The sequence below is a fragment of the Passer montanus genome, unplaced genomic scaffold (assembly GCF_014805655.1).
Source record: "Passer montanus isolate IOZ18808 unplaced genomic scaffold, ASM1480565v1 scaffold20, whole genome shotgun sequence".
Taxonomy (NCBI): domain Eukaryota; kingdom Metazoa; phylum Chordata; class Aves; order Passeriformes; family Passeridae; genus Passer; species Passer montanus.
The window spans coordinates 2159062-2171192 of record NW_024366592.1 but is presented as its reverse complement, the minus strand read 5'-3'; the positions used below and the strand labels follow the sequence as shown (position 1 = coordinate 2171192).

The following is a 12131-nucleotide window of genomic DNA, read 5'->3' as shown; positions in this document are numbered from 1 at the left end:
TTCCTTTGGGGACATTTGTCATCCTTCTTCAAGCGAAAAAAGAAACACCAGGTGATGTTTTTTAATGTGAATATCATTTGGAGGTGGCAATCACGTGTACTGGGTGCACCTGGCTCCCTGGATAAATAGAGGAGCACATTTGGTGTAAAGAAGCAAAAATAGACCCACAGACAAGGGCTGGAGCACCTCTTAACTGCAAGGTGATCTGACATCAGTTACAGAATTAACAAAATTCTTTGTGTGTGTTTTCGGGCTAGCTCTTGGGGGAGATTTTGGAACCCTGGATGCTGAGAGTTTTAAACTTTGTGCTGAGAGGCACAGACCCTCAAGAGAGCATTACATTACATTGGACCTGAGGCCATGGAGAAGGCTCCCAAAACTGAATGATAGCACTGGGATTATGCGTGTGAAATTTGAATAGAAATGTGTAATATCACAGGGTGGACAACTTAGAGTTTAAGGTTTTAGAATATAATAATATATATGAAGCAAGATGGAGGTTTTAGGGCAGTGGCTGGTCCTTGTGCTTCATGGATTTGGGTGGTATTTTGTTATTGGACAGAAAAGTCCACATTGCAGGGCACGAGGGATTAGTTATTGGGTTAAAAGTAAAAATAATTTAGGTGTCATTTCTTAATTGGATAATTGATCCTTAAAAGACCTTGTAGAGAAAGATAGTTACCTATTTTGCAGGCTGCTAGTAGAATGCTGTAGAACTCACAACTTGTAGGACTGTGATACAGATAAGAAATAATAAACATCTGAGCCCAAATACGAAATGCTGTCTCTAGTACTTCACTCCTGACCTTGACAGTGGCAGAAAAGTTAAAGAATCAACACTTGGGAAGATGAGAACATCTATCACCCAAACCAGAAGAACTTGATCCACCTGGGATTGCTCTCAGCCATCCCATTGCCTGATGCATTTGAGATGATGCAAGCATTTGTGGACAATGAGCCCATCCCTCTGCTGCCTTTTGCAGCAGCTGCCATCATTGCTCTTCCTGCCACAAATGCCAAGAGCCAGGGAACCCTGGCTCCTTTTCTTAGACCTCACTCTGAGTCTGCAGAGTGGGCAATAACTCTGCCCTTGAGCTCTGGGACTCACTGGGACAAATTGTGTCCCAATCTTTTAGTGTCACAGATTGATTCAGCTGGCAAGCGGTGCAAACAAATACTCTGTGTGAACTTGTGAAATGTGTTATTCATTTCCTAATTGCTAGGTCATGATTTCTTGAAGGGGGCTCTCATCAGATATAGTAGTAGTAAGCATGTAAACAAGCACAGCATCTGATATTATTGTGGTTTTGTGGAGATTTGCATTGGAAATGCTATTATCCTTTTGGGGAAGAATCACAGCACATTTGTGTTGATTCAGTCAAGCAGTCTCTCTTCCCACCTGTGCTTGTGAGCCATCTGGTCACAAATGAAGAAAGATAAAGCAGAATATCAAGAAATGGTTAAAATCACTTTAAATAATGGATGTTTTCTTAATTTGCATGACCTCTCTAAGCCTCTTGTGAGAGAGCAAGTGGAGTGATGCAGCATAAGGTAGCAGAGATTATGCTTAGTGTTTAGACCTTGGTCCTGTCTCCTTTAATCCTGATTCAGTAGCACAATTCCTACAACTGAAGACACTCAACTAATGATAGACCTCTTCATTTCAGGCAGTTCCCTTAAATCTTCTGCTTGGTTGTAAACATATGTAGACAAAATCTTGGTGTTTAGATGCATTCAAAAGATGGGAACAAATCAGTTTTATTTCATGCTAAGTTCCTAGTTTTCTTACCTGAAGTTTAATTGTATTGTTAAAGAATTTGGTAGGTGTTCCCTGTTTGGTTTCTAGATCTTTCTGCCACAGTTTAAAATTCATTATTTTCTGGTCCCAGCTATCTGAAAGTCAAATAGGAAAAATTTGAGGTAAGTGTAAAAGAAGTGCCCTAAATGACATTGCCACAGGAAGACAATGGATAGAGGAACCATGTCTGCAACTGTGATTTTTCCCTTATCATTGATTTTTCCAATCCATCATGCTGCATACATTGGGGTTCATCAAGGAGCAAAGGACTGTAACACATAAGGCCCAGCCTGCAGAATTAGGGATGCCCTGGCAATCTGGTTTTGGCATGCTGAAGGTATATTCTCCCTGTAAGAGGTTTTTCTCCTTTGCTTTGTGCTTGGTTTTAGTAGACAGTCATGTCCAATGGCATGTGCTGGATTGACACAAAATAATATTGATTTTATGAGTAGGGGTTATCATGGTAAGCATGGATCTTGTGTGTGCCCATGAAAAGAGTTGCTTGTATCTCTAGCCAGACAACTACAATTATTTCTGGTCTGTCTGAGAGCTGCACATACAAATGGCACATAAGCTTTGTGTTCTTCACCTCTGGATGGAAGTCACCCTTCTCTATTCAGTATTTACAGGCTTGAAATTGCCAGCCTACGCTTGTTTTGGTTGGTTTTTTTTTGGTCAGGAGCTGAATATTTTTTTATAACTTTCAGAATCTCTGTGGTAATTTTTGGTTGGGGAAACCTTTTTACAAAGTTCTAACTCCTACTTTTGGAATTGTTTCTCTTCCAGGTGAGGTGAGTGCTTTTGGAGAATTTCACATAAGTAATTATTCTATTATATATTGGAGATAAGAGGAGAGAAAGCCAAAAGGAACTTGTTGGACGTGGTGTAGGTAGAGCAAGCTGTAGGTTGAAGTAAACCACAGCTCTTTCTTTAGGCTTCAGCTGCTGTTTGCCTCTGTTTGATAACGTTTCCTCTTCCCTTCTTTGTGGTGTTTTGGCACATCACATGGATGGTGACCACATTAATTACTACTTAATTCATCAGGTTCAAATTGTAAATGGTAACTTAGGAGGTGTTGGGGTAGGAAAAGCAGTCCTTTGGCCCAGCCTCCCACAAGGACAGGGAACTGAGGGTCAGTGAAGGAACTATGGCCTGTTTGATGTCGAGTGCATGGCTGGGATGCTGCCTGGCCTTTCTATGCACCATGCAAGACTGGGCAAGGCTCTGCACTCCCACTCCTTTAGCTGTGCTTTTAAGGAAGGATTGTGAAGCATCTGGCCCTCAGCTAAAAGTCAGAAGGCAGGAAATGCCTTTGCTCATAGCATCTGCCAACTGTGGTTTCTGGTATGTTGGTGGGTGGGTTCTCAACATGTCCATCTTGATAAGAAAATGCCTAAAGCCAGACCCTGCTCATCGTTCATCAAAGGATCATTTTCTTTATCTCCACTTTCAATTAAATGTGGAGTTTCTAAAAACAAAAAGGCACCGTGCTCCTCTCACAACCACATTTAACCTCTTAAGCCTCGTTTTGTGCACCAGGAGTAACTAAGTTACAGCTGAGGATCAGGGCTTATCTTCCCAGTTGAATCAATTTCTCTTGACTTTCTCCAAAGACTTTTGTATCCCCTGAAATTCTGCATGTCATATCTTATCACAGGTGAGAAGTCTTTTTCAGGGAATATTTTAGAGGAAAAAATACAAGAAAAGGCTATAATGGTTGAAAAATTGTCCCTATTTTGTTTTTGTAATTTATAAAAATGTAAACATAAAAATAGTCTTCTGTCTAGTGAATATTATTATTCATATTATTCCTACTAAGGAAGAACGGAGAAAGAAAACATCCTGTAATTTGATTGGGTTATTTGAGATGTATATAGTCTGGGTTTTGTGTTTTTAGCAAGTACACATTTAAAAAATATGTTTGGGATTCAAATGGAAGGGTGTGGACAAAGTTGGGTTTTGGAAAAAGACTGTATTTAAGAAGAATGCATTTTAAATAATGCTGATAGGAATAAAATACCAGTGAAGGATTTACACTTGTTTCTTTTCTGTAGAGTTTCTTACACTCCCAAAACATCTACTATCAATCAATCTTTGTGTTCAGAATTGGTCCAGGCCAGAAGTTTTTGCATAAGTTCCCAAGTTTTGTGGATGTTAACCTAAATTGCATCAAGTGATTCAGGACTCTTTGTCCATGGTGGTGTTCAGAGAGTCAGGACCTGCTGCTGGTCCCTTCCCACTGTCAAAGGGATGGCACCTCCTCTGGGAAGTGCTCCAGTTTCTCCCAGCTGTGTATTTCCAACATTAAAAAAGAGCTAAGTTAAATCACAGAACATCACGTCAATAGTTGTTGGCTTACCTGTTGCCAGACAAAAATGAATTTGAATTAAACAAGTGGTTTAATGCTTCCATACTGCTTTTTGGTTCTACCTTGGCATTTGGAGCTGAAGGGATTTTTCTACTTCCTTTGTATTCTGAAATCCTTTCTTAGTCTTAAGGTTAGAATTTCACAGCAGCTTTGGTGTAAATAAATGAACACTGAGGAAAAAGCTGCAAAACTTTCCCAAAAGAAAAAAAAAATTGCTCTCGGGTATTGGAAGTGCTTGAAATCCTGCCAAGTTTTTGAAAATGCCTCTAATTTCTTTCTTTCTTTCTTTCAGACTTTTCTGAAATGTTTATTTTAAACACGTTTTTAATATTTTTGAAGAGCTCTACTGAACTAAAATGTCTAGTGGCCCTTTTAGTGAGATATTTCTAATTATTCCCACGGAAACCTTGAAATGTCAGAAGCTCCCTGGGTGCAAAGATGATGCCCTAAGAACAGGTTTGTTTTCAGTTGCCTGTTCTATGGAATGATAGAAAAGTCACTTTCTGGATATAAGTTGTTTAGATTGGAAGGGTAAGTTTCTGTTATAATGGCTAATTTTGGGAGGATGCTTGTAACATTGCGTATGCTTTAATCTCTCCTGAACCTCCAAATCCTGTAAGAGCCCCTGCAGGAGGAGCTCCTGGAATCCTTCCCATCCCATGAGGTTTATTCATAAAATGTGACACTCTGAAGCCATGTCTCAGGGCACAAAACATCATCAGGGCATGAAAGTATAGCCACAGCTCTAAAACTTAGGCTGCAGCTTTTGGCAGATCTTGGAGGGGAGGTTTGCCATTGGAAAAAGGAAATTATTTTTCTTTGTAGCCAGTGGTTGAGATTTCTCTTTGCATACTGAACTGCTACTGACTCTTTTATAGCTATTTTATTTAAATCTCCTTGAAGGCAAGTCTGCCAACTGTTTTGGGGAGGACAACATTTCTCTTACTTCTCTTATTGTCAGTTTCTCCAAATTTTTCAGTTTCTATGAGGAGCTGAGTTTGGAGGATATTGGTTAGTGGCACGTTGCAGAGAATGCAAACCCATCCCAGCCAGTGAGAGCTGACAAGGATTTCTTTTATGTTTAGTGTGGCAAAGGGGATATTCCTATTCTTTGAGGAGGAAAAGAACAGCTGAGGTTCAAACCCTTTCTTGCAGCACATCAGAAACCTCTACAGGCTGGTGCAAATTTGGCAAAGGTCTGTGCTCATGCCAGCTCCAATCCCTAAGAACACTGTGCAGGGACATGGGAGACCCAGGGGATGCACAGGGATGCTCATCCTTGTGAGATGGTCAAGCTGCTGGGTTCCAGAGAGGGTGAGAAGGAAGTAATTGAGCATTTTCCAGTTTCCCTTAAACACAGATGAACACTCACAGCTGCTTCTCCTGCTGTCACCTGTCACTGCAGATGGGAAGAAGCCATGGGCTCGAGAGCTGGCTCAGACCTGGCCTGCCCTGATGGTGTAAGGTATGGCCAGAGTGCCATTTTCCAGCAGAAGCTTGGAAGTAGATATGGAGTGCCTAAAATTAGATTGTTCATATGGTGTTTTTATAAATTACAACAGCTTCCAGGTACTTCAGTGCAGAAATAAGTACTAACACTTGGGTATGCAGAGGAATAATGGAGAAAAAATATAGTTGGCTCTTTTATTACACTAAATGTAAGTAATTTAGGCTCTCAGATCATTATGCCCTTGATGCACATGCTGTGATGCAATTACTGAACATTTATCACAGAATCAATTAATTTGGAGAAGACTTCTGAGATCCAGTCCAACCTATGACCACACACCACAGTGAACTAGACCGTGGCACTGAGAGGCACATCCAGCCTTTTCTTACACAGCTCCAGGGATGGTGACTCCACCAGCTCCCTGCATGCTGATCACCTTTCTAATGGTCTAATCACAGAAAGGGCTAATCACCTTTCTGTGAAGAAATTCCTCCCAGTGTCCAACCTAACTCCCCTTGGTGCAGCTTGAGAATATGTCCAGTGCTATGGTGATTCAGTTTTAATTTCTTGATGCCCTTTTGTGTCTATAACCATGCAATAAATCACTTTTTCCTTCTTTTGAAAGCCAGCAAGGCCTGGATGTGGCAGAGCCCCAGCTGCCTGGCTGCAGGGGGCAGAGAGGAATTCTGCTGTGCAGGGAGAACGCTGCTCCATGGGCCAGGTGCAGTGGGGTTTGCAATTTTTCCTTTTCCCACTGCTTTCCTCTAAAATGTTAGGCATGAGCCATGGCTGGAGGCAAGAATCCAGCCTTGATGGAGCACCATCCTGATGTGATATGACAGGGCTTGTGGAAGTGTTCAGCCCCTACCCTTTGCTGCTTTCATGAGGGAAATCCCATTAGATTGTACAGATGAAACTGGAAGATTTTGTGTTTATATTTCCCTAGGATGAGAAGAAAGTAAAGAAACCTTTTTTTTGTGTGTGTGTGTGGTTATGTTTTGGTCTTCTTCAAGAAAGGAGAACTGTTGGGAAAATAGGTGTTAGATATATCCTGTTTCTTGAGTAGTCCATGGAGTGTTGCACTTCTAACACCATTTAATGCCCTGTTTGGTTCCTCCCTGGAAGCAGCTGGCAAGGCTTGCTGCATAGGGAGAGTAAGTTTGATGTGTTGCTAGCTCATCTTGGAACCTGAAAATGGGTTGGGATGGGAGTGCTAAGGAGATTTATCAGACAGCAGGAGCTGTGAGTTTCAAAGTTGGTGTGGAGATTGCTGAGGAAACCTCTGCTGTGAACCATGGAAGTGAAGGAGTAACAGAAACAGTTCAGATCCACCCTCTGCCAGTTTGCTAAAGTGGATTTGAATGAAATTGAATGTATAACTAGCTCCTAATTTCCAAAGCATTTTTGTGTGGGTTTAGCAATCTGATTCCTGTCAAACCCAATGACTGTCGCATTGACGCAAATACCAGGCAATATTTAGAAAATTTAGGAAAGGTATTTTGCCAAGCAAGAGAAAAAAACCCAACCCCTCTCTTTTAACATGCATTCCTGTAGGAATCAGAAATACAGAAGAAAGGGTAAAAGCATACTGAAGTGTTGACCATTCTAACAAAAATAATACTGTACTGGTCTTTTTTTGGATTTTTTTAATGTTTTCCGCTGGCTGGAGGCTTTTGAAGGAAAGAAAAGAAAAGACTCATCTTCTGTCTTGAATTAACTTTGTTAATGATTAACAGAGCAGTGCAGTATGTGTGGTGCCTTTTAATTAAATCAGAAGAGACATGATTTGGACAAGATTTTAGTTTCGCTTTGAAAGTTATTAAATAAACTGACACTGTTTGCTCTCCAAAAGTTCCTGGGAGCATCCGGTTAGCTGGTAATCCCTGTGCAGCTAGTGAAATAAAGCTGCTTCTAAAACACCTAAGGCCCAGTACCAGATATTAAAAATGACTGGTCCAGTCACACAGGGGCATAACTGAGCATTAACCTGCATGAAGCAGGGGCCTGATCTGAGGATCCTGTTTCAGTTCAGGGATAACAAAGGTCCAAACTGAGTGTTTCTGGTCAAGTTTGCATTTTGACTACCTCTGACCTGTTCCAGTGGCAAAAGGTGTTGAACAGTTGCTGCCTTTGGTGCAGTTTGGATGGCTTTTGCTAGCTGAGTTTATGGGGTTGTTTGTGAAGTGAGATCCTGACTGGGGCTTGGATGTTGTTCACCAGTAAAATTCAGAGTATCATAAGATGAGAGCTTTAGGTACAGGAACATCTCCATAAGTTGGCCCAGCAGGAAATGCTCTTCTCCTCCCAGAGCTGTGTGCATGTGTGCACACATTCATATAAAACTTTCCCAGCAGTGAAGGATCAAGCCCAAAGCCTGGGCTCAGACTGGAGCAAGACACTGGATGCTCTTGCTGGCATGTGGTGGCACACAGGGGTGAGCAGATCCAACATTTCACACTGTGCGTTTGCTGTTGTTTATTGATCTGCCTGTTAAGGAGCCGAGTCCTCCACCCATGCCCTCTCAGCAGTAAAATCAAGGCACAGCCTGTTTTGCCTGGAGATGCATCTATCATCTGTTTGTATCACACCTACCGCATTGTGGCTCCTTCTGCTTTGTGGCCACGCTTGAAGTGAATAGTTATCTTTGCATCATGCCTCCATTATTTTAAAAATAACAATAATCTCATGTAAAACCTGTTGTTGAAATTACCTATTGCCAGGAACAGTTGGGGCAAAGAGAACTTACATCTACGTTATTGGCAGCTTTCTGTTTGTGGGCTCTGCAAGTATTATCCTACGTGGCTGTGAGCAGAAGTCCTACAAGTCTGGGCTTTGAGTGTTATCCTTCCCACTGATAAAGCTGAAATTTTTTAATGGCTATTATAATTCAGGTATAAAATGGGAGACAGCAAATTGTAAAGTTTGAAAGCCAAAATAATAGATTGCTTTTTATTGCCGTGAGAACTGCCATGCGTCCCTGAAATGCATAAAACACAAAAGAATGGGTGTGGATTTGAGTGGGGAGACTCACCACAGCCCTTGCATCTGCTGCTGGTGGTGGCTGAGAGAAATGGGCTCCTACTCAGAGCAGGAGGGCACCAGAGTCTGTCCCTCAGCTGTGGCAGTGCCAGGGCATGGGGAGAAGTGATAAAGCCTTTGTGATTCCTTCCCTCTTGCACTTTCCTCCATTGCAGTTGTCTGGGGTCCAGAAAAATATCTGTATCCTGGTGGTTATGTGGAGACTGTTGTTTGGATCTCCATGTTTATTTGAAAGCAGTGAAAACATGACATGAAACAAAAGCTGTGCTTTGGTGGAAATGGTCTCTCACACCCAGGAAATATTACGCTGCTTTATTTCTGGATTGTGCATTTCCCCAAAAGTGACTGATAGAGAACGCAAACAGCTGCAAAATAGGTTTTTCTATTCAAGTTTCAATTTACAGTGATTTTTTTCTTTGGAATATGATTATAAACAAGTGTTAACACTTGTTTGTTTGTTTTGTTTACTGTTACAGCCATACATGCAGTGAGTAACTTTTCCATGTGAAAAGCAGCATAATATTACCTCAAAAACTGAGAACAGTCAGGGAAAATTAAATTATCTTCCCTGTTGACGCAGTGAGCAACTTTTCCATGTGAAAAGCAGCATATTACCTCAAAAACTGAGAACAGTCAGGGAAAATTAAATTATCTTCCCTGTTGAGAACCAGACTCCTGCCCTGCACTATCCAAGTCCTTCCTGTCTCAGCAAAGCAGGCAGCAGATAAGATTGAATCATGCATGGACTCTACATAGACCTTATCTGGAGCTAGGTATTTTGGAGGTGTTTATAATTGTGGGCTGCAGGCTCTAGCATTGTAGTGTACAAGGCTTGTGCTCCCAATCCTGCAGAACCTGTCTATGCAAATAGTTCTGTCTTCTGATCAGGCATTTGCTACCTGGTAATGTGTCAGTGTGAACATGCAAATTCTGCTTGTGTGTGTCTCCATGATTTGCACATGCAGATGCCCAAACCTACATATTTCAATTTGAGTATGTATTTTAATACATAAATCCATATACCTAGCTGGGTACTCACAGGTTTCATTGAACACGTTAAATTTTTTGACACTGCTGCTCTTTATAGGCACCCAAGTAGTTGTAAATATGGGATAGAGTTAAAGAATGAAGGGAGGAATAGTTCTTATAGCTGTAGGTTGGATTCTTAGTCTTGAATACTGAAAGAGCTTGGAAAACTTACTACTGGGAAATGGCAGAGTCTCCTTTACTTGAGATATTTACAGCTTGACTTGGAAAAAAAATACATAGTAAGAGACAGCTCAGCATTATTTGATGACCAAGTACATAGTCTTGTTTTTGTAAGTGCTCAAGAGATATACTCCAAGAGCTTATGTATGAGCTGCCAGACTTTACCTTCAACATGTGATTTAGTACACAAAGTGTTGTTCATCTGTGAAATAAATTCCCTGCTCACATGCCAGTGTCCTAGAATGAAATCTCCTAGGATGGTGAATGCAGATGCTTTTTGCCCTGTAGATGCATGCACTGAGATCCCTGCAGTGAACTCCATTGGGGCATTTCAGAACAGACCTTAAAAAAACCAGCAGAGTTTGTCTACTCCGTGAGAACATCAAAGAGACTGTGGCATCTTCCATTTTCCCAGGGAGGGAACAGTTAAAAATATTCTTCAAATAAGGAGCAGATGTTAATGTCATTAAATGGATTTTCATAAAAAACATTTGTTCTCTTGCAAAATGCCAGTAGCTCTGCGAACTTCTCTACAAGTCTGCCTGCTTATTTCAGACTTGTGGCAGAGAGAAGGGGCAGTGCAGGGAGAGCTATTCACTGTCTCTGAAACCAATCAGGTGTGTTTCTGTAAGTTGCCTGTTTTTAAATTGCCTCAACATGGACCAAACAGCTAAAGAAACATGAAGGTATTTGAAGAACAGTGAGCATCACAGCGAATTCCCAGTTGACAAATAGGTACAGAAAGGAATAAGCTACATATGGAAAGTAATGGTCTGGACATATGCCTCTCTCAGGTTCCAAATTCACTGTCATTTCAAAAGAAAAAAAGATTCACAGGCTTTTTTGATCAGCTCACTGAAAACTCTGCCTTGCCTACAGGAATGGTTAAAGTAAAAATAACAAACAGTATACTAAGTGGCTCTCTGGATGACCTCTGGATATTCTTATTGTTAGTATGAGTAGACATTGGAACCTCCCAGTAATAATTTCCTTTTTGGAAAGCTCTCATGTCTCCTTCCTCCTCCTCATTTTACTGCTTTTAATGTTCAGAAAATAGGAAAGGCCCTGTAGTTCCTTTCATTGCTGCAATAGATGACCTTACACTCTCCTAGAGCCATTTGCCTTGAGTTCATTGGCATGAATGACACCTCACAAGTGCTCTAGTGTGGTTAGCATTTGTTTGCTCTAGTTTTTTTTCCTCTTTCTAGTGTCTTCCTTAGGGTTTTTGGTGTCCTAGATCTCTGAAGCATCAGGCCATACAAGGAATGCAGGTTGAGACATGTCTCCTGCCCCATCATTTTTTGTGCTTTGGATGCCCATGTGAATTTTTGAGATTATCTGGGAGGTGATTTGCCTCTTCCTGCTCCATATGCAAGATCTTCACCTCAGGGCAACAGTGTACTGAAGGTATCCCTCTTGGTTAAGATGCTGAAGTAAACAAGAAACATTTGGCTTCCAAATATTAAAGAGATTATGAAGTGTAAGGATCTATATCTGCTTCAGATCCTGCTCCCACTTCTTTTCAAAAGGGTTGCAAACATGGCACAATGTTTTGGCTTCTTTCAGGGGGGACAATGGTGCACTGCTGTAAATTCAGGGAGCTGCTGGAACCACACCCAGCTGAATTCACAGAATCACTGGGTTGGAAGGGACCTTCAAGATCATTGAGTTCAACCCATCTAAAAAAGATCCAGTTGTTGCCTATGGGACTTAAGCAGAGCTTAAATTAATATCAGTGTCCTGAGCAAAAGTGCAGCCGTTGGATTCTTGAAAGCTCTGAGGAAAAAAGGTCAGGATTGATGCTCCCCTGGCCATGCAGCCTTGTCCATGGCTCTGTTCATAGGGTGGCCTGGGTGCTCACTCCAAGGTCAGAGTGCCACCTGCTGAACCCACATGTTCCTTCCCACAGACAGGAGAGCTCACAATAGAGATTTCCCTTTGGGTAGTGATCCATCCACACCCACTCTGGTAATTTATGGGGGGTAACAGGATCACAACCTGGAGTGGAAGAGCTGCAGGACTGCACAGAAAGTGGTTTCAGTTTGCTCACATTTTTGGGCTTTAGGGGAAGGGGTATGAAAGCCAAGCATGTGGAATTGGTAACTGATGGTGCCTCCATTTAGATCACTGTTTGCATTTCCATTTCCTGCCTTGCTCACTGGATTACATGGAAGAGCACTGAGGACACTGGGTTCAGCTCCAGCCCTGGTTTTAATCCTGTTGTTAAACAAAAGATGGTTTTACCTTGACTGCAGTTGAGCTTGCAG

The 12131-nt window shown here is 41.6% G+C and overlaps 1 protein-coding gene across 11 annotated transcripts in view; it reads left to right on the top strand.

Moving 5' to 3' along the window:
• CALD1 (caldesmon 1) overlaps window positions 1-12131 on the top strand; it is a 215509-nt gene that overhangs the window by 153368 nt on the left and 50010 nt on the right. The window lies entirely within an intron of this gene.